Consider the following 7500-nt stretch of genomic DNA (forward strand, 5'->3'; position numbering starts at 1 on the left):
TGTGACCCGCTCGTCTTCCGGCAGCCCCCCCGGCCCGCGCCCTAGCCGCTGGAACCGGGCCCCGGGAGCCCAGGTCTCACCCCACGCGGCGGCGGCGGCGGCGGTGGGGCGGCAGCAGCAGCAGCTGCTTTCCCAAGGACGGGTGCCACGGGCAGAAGAGCGGCCCGAGGGCCTCCTCCCCCCCCCCCCCCCGACAGGCACAGGTGCAGGCCGGGCAAGGACGCGGCCCAGCGAGCCGGCTGTAACAGAGAAGGCGGCGTTCTGGAGAGCGTTACAAATCCTTTGCATCTCTTTCGGGCGTGCACCGTGCACCCCCGAAACACACCCGCCCCCCCCCCCCCCCCCCCCCCGGCCCTCCTCAGTCCACCCTCCACACCCCCAAGACCCCGTCTGCCACCTCGCGCACACGTGCGCGCAACACAGACGCGCCGACGCAGACGAGCGCCCCCCCCCCACCTCCCAGGCCAAGACCCCTCACGAGTGGCAGACACGGGCACACACCCAGCCCACCCACACCCACCCCGCGCCGCCCCACGGCCGCCCCACAACTCACCCACAGGCAGGGACCCGACTGACCCTCAAGGACCACACAGGCCTCCGGGACCCCTCTACCCGCCAAGGCAGCCAGGCATCTGGGTCACATCTGCCCCACAAGTACTGCACCCGCGCTGCCCCATCGCTGCCCCGCAAGTTCTCCCCGAGGAATGGCGGGCCTCAGGGCCCGCCGTCTCCCCCCAGGGAAGACAGGCCTGCGGGTGCCCCCGGCCCCACAGCTTCCCCACCAGTGCCCCACAGCAGCCTTGCAAGTGCTCCCCGAGGAACAGCAGGCTTCTGGGTCACATCTGCCCCACAAGTACTGCCCCCACGGCTGCCCCACGGCCGCCCCGCAAGCGCTCCCCGAGGAACCGCAGGCCTCTGGGCCTGCCGTCTCCCCCCAGGGAAGACAGGCCTGCGGGTGCCCCCGGCCCCACAGCTTCCCCACCAGTGCCCCACAGCAGCCTTGCAAGTGCTCCCCGAGGAACAGCAGGCTTCTGGGTCACATCTGCCCCACAAGTACTGCCCCCACGGCTGCCCCACGGCCGCCCCGCAAGCGCTCCCCGAGGAACCGCAGGCCTCTGGGCCTGCCGTCTCCCCCCAGGGAAGACAGGCCTGCGGGTGCCCCCGGCCCCACAGCTTCCCCACCAGTGCCCCACAGCAGCCTTGCAAGTGCTCCCCGAGGAACAGCAGGCTTCTGGGTCACATCTGCCCCACAAGTACTGCCCCCACGGCTGCCCCACGGCCGCCCCGCAAGCGCTCCCCGAGGAACCGCAGGCCTCTGGGCCTGCCGTCTCCCCCCAGGGAAGACAGGCCTGCGGGTGCCCCCGGCCCCACAGCTTCCCCACCAGTGCCCCACAGCAGCCTTGCAAGTGCTCCCCGAGGAACAGCAGGCTTCTGGGTCACATCTGCCCCACAAGTACTGCCCCCACGGCTGCCCCGCAAGTGCTCCCCGAGGAACAGCATGCCTCGGGCCTGCCGTCTGCCCTCAGGAAAGACAGGCCTGCGGGTGCCCCCGGCCCCACAGCTTCCCCACCAGTGCCCCACAGCAGCCTTGCAAGTGCTCCCCGAGGAACAGCGGGGCCTCTGGGTCACATCTGCCCCACAAGTGCTGCCCCAGTGCTGCCCCACGGCTGCCCCGCAAGCGCTCCCCGAGGAACCGCAGGCCTCTGGGCCTGCCGTCTCCCCCCAGGGAAGGCAGACATGTGGGTGCCCCTGCCCCCACAGCTGCCCCGCAGGGCCCCACAGCTGCTCCACAAGTGCTCCCCGAGGAACAGCGGGGCCTCTGGGTCACATCTGCCCCACAAGTGCTGCCCCAGTGCTGCCCCACGGCTGACCCACAAGTGCTCCCTGAGGAACCGCAGGCCTCTGGGCCTGCCGTCTCCCCCCAGGGAAGGCAGGCCTGCGGGTGCCCCTGGCCCCACAGCTTCCCCACCAGTGCCCCACAGCAGCCTTGCAAGTGCTCCCCGAGGAACAGCAGGCTTCTGGGTCACATCTGCCCCACAAGTGCTGCCCCACGGCTGCCCCGCGAGTGCTCCCCGAGGAACCGCAGGCATCTGGGCCTGCAGTCTGCTTCCAGGGAACTCAGGCCGGCGGGTGCCTCTGGCCCCACAGCTTCCCCACCGGTGCCCCACGGCTGCTCCGCAAGTGCTCCCCGAGGAACAGCATGCCTTGGGCCTGCCGTCTCCGCCCAGGAAAGAGAGGCCTGCGGGTGCCCCTGGCCCCACAGTTGCCCCTCCAGTGCTCCCTGAGGAACAGCGGGCCTCTGGGTCACATCTGCCCAACAAGGGCTGCCCCACAGCAGCCTTGCAAGTGCTCCCCGAGGAACAGCAGGCTTCTGGGTCACATCTGCCCCACAAGTACTGCCCCCGTGCTGCCCCACGGCTGCCCCGCAAGCGCTCCCCGAGGAACCGCAGGCCTCTGGGCCTGCCGTCTCCCCCCAGGGAAGGCAGGCCTGCGGGTGCCCCTGGCCCCACAGCTGCCCCGCAGGGTCCCAGAGCTACTCCACAAGTGCTCCCCGAGGAACAGCGGGGCCTCTGGGTCACATCTGCCCCACAAGTGCTGCCCCAGTGCTGCCCCACGGCTGCCCCGCAAGCGCTCCCCGAGGAACCGCAGGCCTCTGGGCCTGCAGTCTGCTTCAGGGAACGCAGGCCTGCGGGTGCCTCTGGCCCCACAGCTTCTCAAACTCTGCCCCACGGCTGATCCGCAAGTGCTCCCTGAGGAACAGCGGGCCTCTGGGTCACATCTGCCCAACAAGGGCTGCCCCACAGCAGCCTTGCAAGTGCTCCCCGAGGAACAGCAGGCTTCTGGGTCACATCTGCCCCACAAGTACTGCCCCCGTGCTGCCCCACGGCTGCCCCGCAAGCGCTCCCCGAGGAACCGCAGGCCTCTGGGCCTGCCGTCTCCCCCCAGGGAAGGCAGGCCTGCGGGTGCCCCTGGCCCCACAGCTGCCCCGCAGGGCCCCAGAGCTACTCCACAAGTGCTCCCCGAGGAACAGCGGGGCCTCTGGGTCACATCTGCCCCACAAGTGCTGCCCCAGTGCTGCCCCACGGCTGCCCCGCAAGCGCTCCCCGAGGAACCGCAGGCCTCTGGGCCTGCCGTCTCCCCCCAGGGAAGGCAGGCCTGCGGGTGCCCCTGGCCCCACAGCTGCCCCGCAGGGCCCCAGAGCTGCTCCACAAGTGCTCCCCGAGGAACAGCGGGGCCTCTGGGTCACATCTGCCCCACAAGTGCTGCCCCAGTGCTGCCCCACGGCTGCCCCGCAAGCGCTCCCCGAGGAACCGCAGGCCTCTGGGCCTGCCGTCTCCCCCCAGGGAAGGCAGGCCTGCGGGTGCCCCTGCCCCCACAGCTGCCCCGCAGGGCCCCACAGCTGCTCCACAAGTGCTCCCCGAGGAACAGCGGGGCCTCTGGGTCACATCTGCCCCACAAGTGCTGCCCCAGTGCTGCCCCACGGCTGCCCCGCAAGCGCTCCCCGAGGAACCGCAGGCCTCTGGGCCTGCCATCTCCCCCCAGGGAAGGCAGGCCTGCGGGTGCCCCTGGCCCCACAGCTGCCCCGCAGGGCCCCAGAGCTGCTCCACAAGTGCTCCCCGAGGAACAGCGGGGCCTCTGGGTCACATCTGCCCCACAAGTGTTGCCCCAGTGCTGCCCCACGGCTGCCCCGCAAGCGCTCCCCGAGGAACCGCAGGCCTCTGGGCCTGCCGTCTCCCCCCAGGGAAGGCAGGCCTGCGGGTGCCCCTGGCCCCACAGCTGCCCCTCAAGTGCTCCCTGAGGAACAGCGGGCCTCTGGGTCACATCTTCCCCACAAGTGCTGCCCCACAGCTGCCCTGCAAGTGCTCCCCGAGGAGCCACAGGCATCTGGGCCTGCAGTCTGCTTCAGGGAACGCAGGCCTGCGGGTGCCTCTGGCCCCACAGCTTCTCAAACTCTGCCCCACGGCTGATCCGCAAGTGCTCCCTGAGGAACCGCAGGCCTCTGGGTCACATCTGCCCCACAAGTACTGCCCCAGCGCTGCCCCACGGCTGCCCTGCAGCTGCTCCTCAGGGAATAGTGGGACTCCGGGCCTGCCTTCTCCCCCCAAGGGAAGACAGGCCTGCTGGTGCCCCGGCCCCACAGCTGCCCCGCAGTGCCCCACGGCTGCCCCGCAAGTGCTCCCCGAGGAACAGCAGGCCTCTGGGTCACATCTGCCCCACAAGTACTGCCCCAGCCCTGCCCCACGGCTGCCCTGCAGGTGCTCCCCAGGGAATAGCGGGTCTGTGGGCCTGCCGTCTCCCCCCAGGGAAGACAGGCCTGCGGGTGCCGCTGGCACCACAGCTGCCCCACAAATGCCTCACGGCTGCCCCAGCTGTGCCCCCCGGCTGCCCCACAAGTGCTCCCCAAGGCACCCAGGCGTCTGGGTCACATCTGCCCCACCCCAACTGCGCGCACACCGAGGCACTTGCACACGGGTGCACCATCTCCCCCGCCCCTTCCCATTCCCCCCTTCGCCTCTCACCCCCCCCAGCAGGCCTCTCCCCCAGCCCCAAAGCCCCGTCTGCCGCCGCACGCACACGTGCACACAACACCCACCCCACCCCCTCCAACGGGCCCGAACCTCTCGCGTGCGGCAGACGCAGACGCAGACAGAGCGTCTCCCCCCAAGCCCCGCTGCCGCCACCGAATTACCACCCACCCCCCCGCCACACCCCGCTGTCCCCCTTCACCCCCCCCTCCCCCGCCTCTATTCACCACCCGGTTCACTGCGAATCCGGCCGCCCCCTCCCCACGCTGCCCTCGGGCAGGTTTGCCACCCCCCCCCACCCCGCCCCGGCAAGGACGGCGGGAGACTTTAGGACCCAGCGGAGTCCCTGCCGGCTCCGTGCCCGGGCGGGTTAAGGGATTCCCGGTGGCGAGCGGGGATCTAACCCCGGCTGCCGAGTCTCTACCCTGCCGCGCCCCTGGCCCTGGCCGTGCCCGTGCCCGTGCCCCGGCGCTCCCGCCTTCCTTTCTCAGCCGCTCGCTCGCTCGCTCTGCTGCGCGCCTGCCCGCCCCTGCCGCGGCTGGAGAACCCACTGAACCCCCCCGCCCCCGCCCCCAGCACACACAACGCCCCCCCCCCCCCCCCCCCCACCTTACCGACCCAAAACCTACTCCGAAAAGAGGCACCGCGTGCCTGCCGCCCTCTCCCCGGCCCACCTCTGCGCCGTGCTCCCCGCCCGCTCGCTGCCCGCTCTCGCCTGCCTCTGCACCGGCACCCCTTCCCCGCCGCTGCCGCTTGCCGGGCAGTGGTGTGCTCGCGCGCCCGCGCAGGGCGCGAAGCCGCGGACCGCCACGCCCCACCCCCACCCCCGCCCCCGACCTGATCCGGGTCAGGGTGGCGGCTCTGCCACTGGCGCTTAAATCACGAACAAAAAAAAGTTGAAACTTAGTTTTTCGCCCACCCCAACCCCTCCCCCCACCCACATACCCCCCCCTCGCCCGACAGCCCCCCCCCCCCCGCCCCCCCCCGCCGGGACGATCCGGGTCAGGCTGGCGGCTGTGCCAGTGACGCTAAAAACGTGAACGAAAAAAAAAGATCAAAATTATTTATCACCACCCGGTGATAAATCAAAATTATTTATGAGCCCCCGGCCCCCCCGCCGCCCCCCCACCCCCCCACCCCCCACCTGCCCGCACGCACTTGTTGGAAGGGAGGACCCGGGTCAGGCTGGCCGCTGTGCCGGTGACGCTTAAATCATGAACGAAAAGAAAAAACAAAAATATCACCCCCACCCCACACCGGCTGCCCGGTGTGCCCGGCTCCGGGGACCGGCTCGGCTGCAACTTCTACCCGCCTCCGGGGATAGGCGGGCAGGTCTACTTCGCTCCGGGAACCGGACCGGCTGTCAGGTCTACCCGGCTCCGGGGTCCGGGTCGGCTGTCAGGTCTACCCGGCTCCGGGGACCGGGTCGGCTGTCAGGTCTACCCGGCTCCGGGGACCCGACCGGCTGTCAGGTCTACCCGGCTCCGGGGACCGGATCGGCTGTCAGGTCTACCTCGCTCCGGGGACCGGGTCGGCTGTCAGGTCTACCCGGCTCCGGGGTCCGGGTCGGCTGTCAGGTCTACCTCGCTCCGGGGACCGGACCGGCTGTCAGGTCTACCTCGCTCCGGGGACCGGACAGGCTGTCAGGTCTACCCGGCTCCGGAGACCGGATCGGCTGTCAGGTCTACCCGGCTCCGGGGACCGGATCGGCTGTCAGGTCTACCCGGCTCCGGGGACCCGACCGGCTGTCAGGTCTACCTAGCCCCGGGGACCGGATCGGCTGTCAGGTCTACCCGGCTCCGGGGACCGGATCGGCTGTCAGGTCTACCTAGCCCCGGGGACCGGGTCGGCTGTCAGGTCTACCCGGCTCCGGGGACCGGATCGGCTGTCAGGTCTACCCGGCTCCGGGGACCGGATCGGCTGTCAGGTCTACCCGGCCCCGGGGAGCGGATCGGCTGTCAGGTCTACCCGGCTCCGGGGAGCGGATCGGCTGTCAGGTCTACCCGGCTCCGGGGACCGGAGCGGCCGTCAGGTCTACCTCGCTCCGGGGTCCGTATCGGCTGTCAGGTCTACCCGGCTCCGGGGACCGGATCGGCTGTCAGGTCTACCCGGCTCCGGGGACCGGAGCGGCCGTCAGGTCTACCTCGCTCCGGGGTCGGTATCGGCTGTCAGGTCTACCTCGCTCCGGGGACCGGATCGGCTGTCAGGTCTACCCGGCTCCGGGGACCGGTTCGGCTGTCAGGTCTACCCCGCTCCGGGGACCCGACCGGCTGTCAGGTCTACCTCGCTCCGGGGACCGGATCGGCTGTCAGGTCTACCCGGCTCCGGGGACCGGATCGGCTATCAGGTCTACCCGGCTCCGAGGACCGGATCGGCTGTCAGGTCTACCCGGCTCCGGGGACCGGATCGGCTGTCAGGTCTACCTCGCTCCGGGGACCGGATCGGCTGTCAGGTCTACCCGGCTCCGGGGTCGGTATCGGCTGTCAGGTCTACCCCGCTCCGGGGACCCGACCGGCTGTCAGGTCTACCCGGCTCCGGGGACCGGATCGGCTGTCAGGTCTACCCGGCTCCGAGGACCGCGTCGGCTGTCAGGTCTACCCGGCTCCGGGGACCGGATCGGCTGTCAGGTCTACCCGGCTCCGAGGACCGCGTCGGCTGTCAGGTCTACCCGGCTCCGGGGACCGGATCGGCTGTCAGGTCTACCCGGCTCCGGGGACCACCTCGGCTGTCAGGTCTACCCGGCTCCGGAGACCGGACCGGCTGTCAGGTCTACCCGGCTCCGGGGACCGGATCGGCTGTCACGTCTACCCGGCTCCGGCGGTACTTAGTGCCGGAGTGGCCGGGTAGACCTTGTGTCCGGAGCACGCACTTCCAGCCGCCGAAGGGGTCGCTGTTTTTCGTTACCTCCAGTTGTGTCATCGTAAGAGGCGGCGTGTTTGGCGCGCCTCCCCGGTGGGCAGTGCCTGCGCTCTTG

Source organism: Rissa tridactyla, unplaced genomic scaffold (assembly GCF_028500815.1).
Source record: "Rissa tridactyla isolate bRisTri1 unplaced genomic scaffold, bRisTri1.patW.cur.20221130 scaffold_81, whole genome shotgun sequence".
In the NCBI taxonomy this organism is placed as follows: Eukaryota; Metazoa; Chordata; class Aves; order Charadriiformes; family Laridae; genus Rissa; species Rissa tridactyla.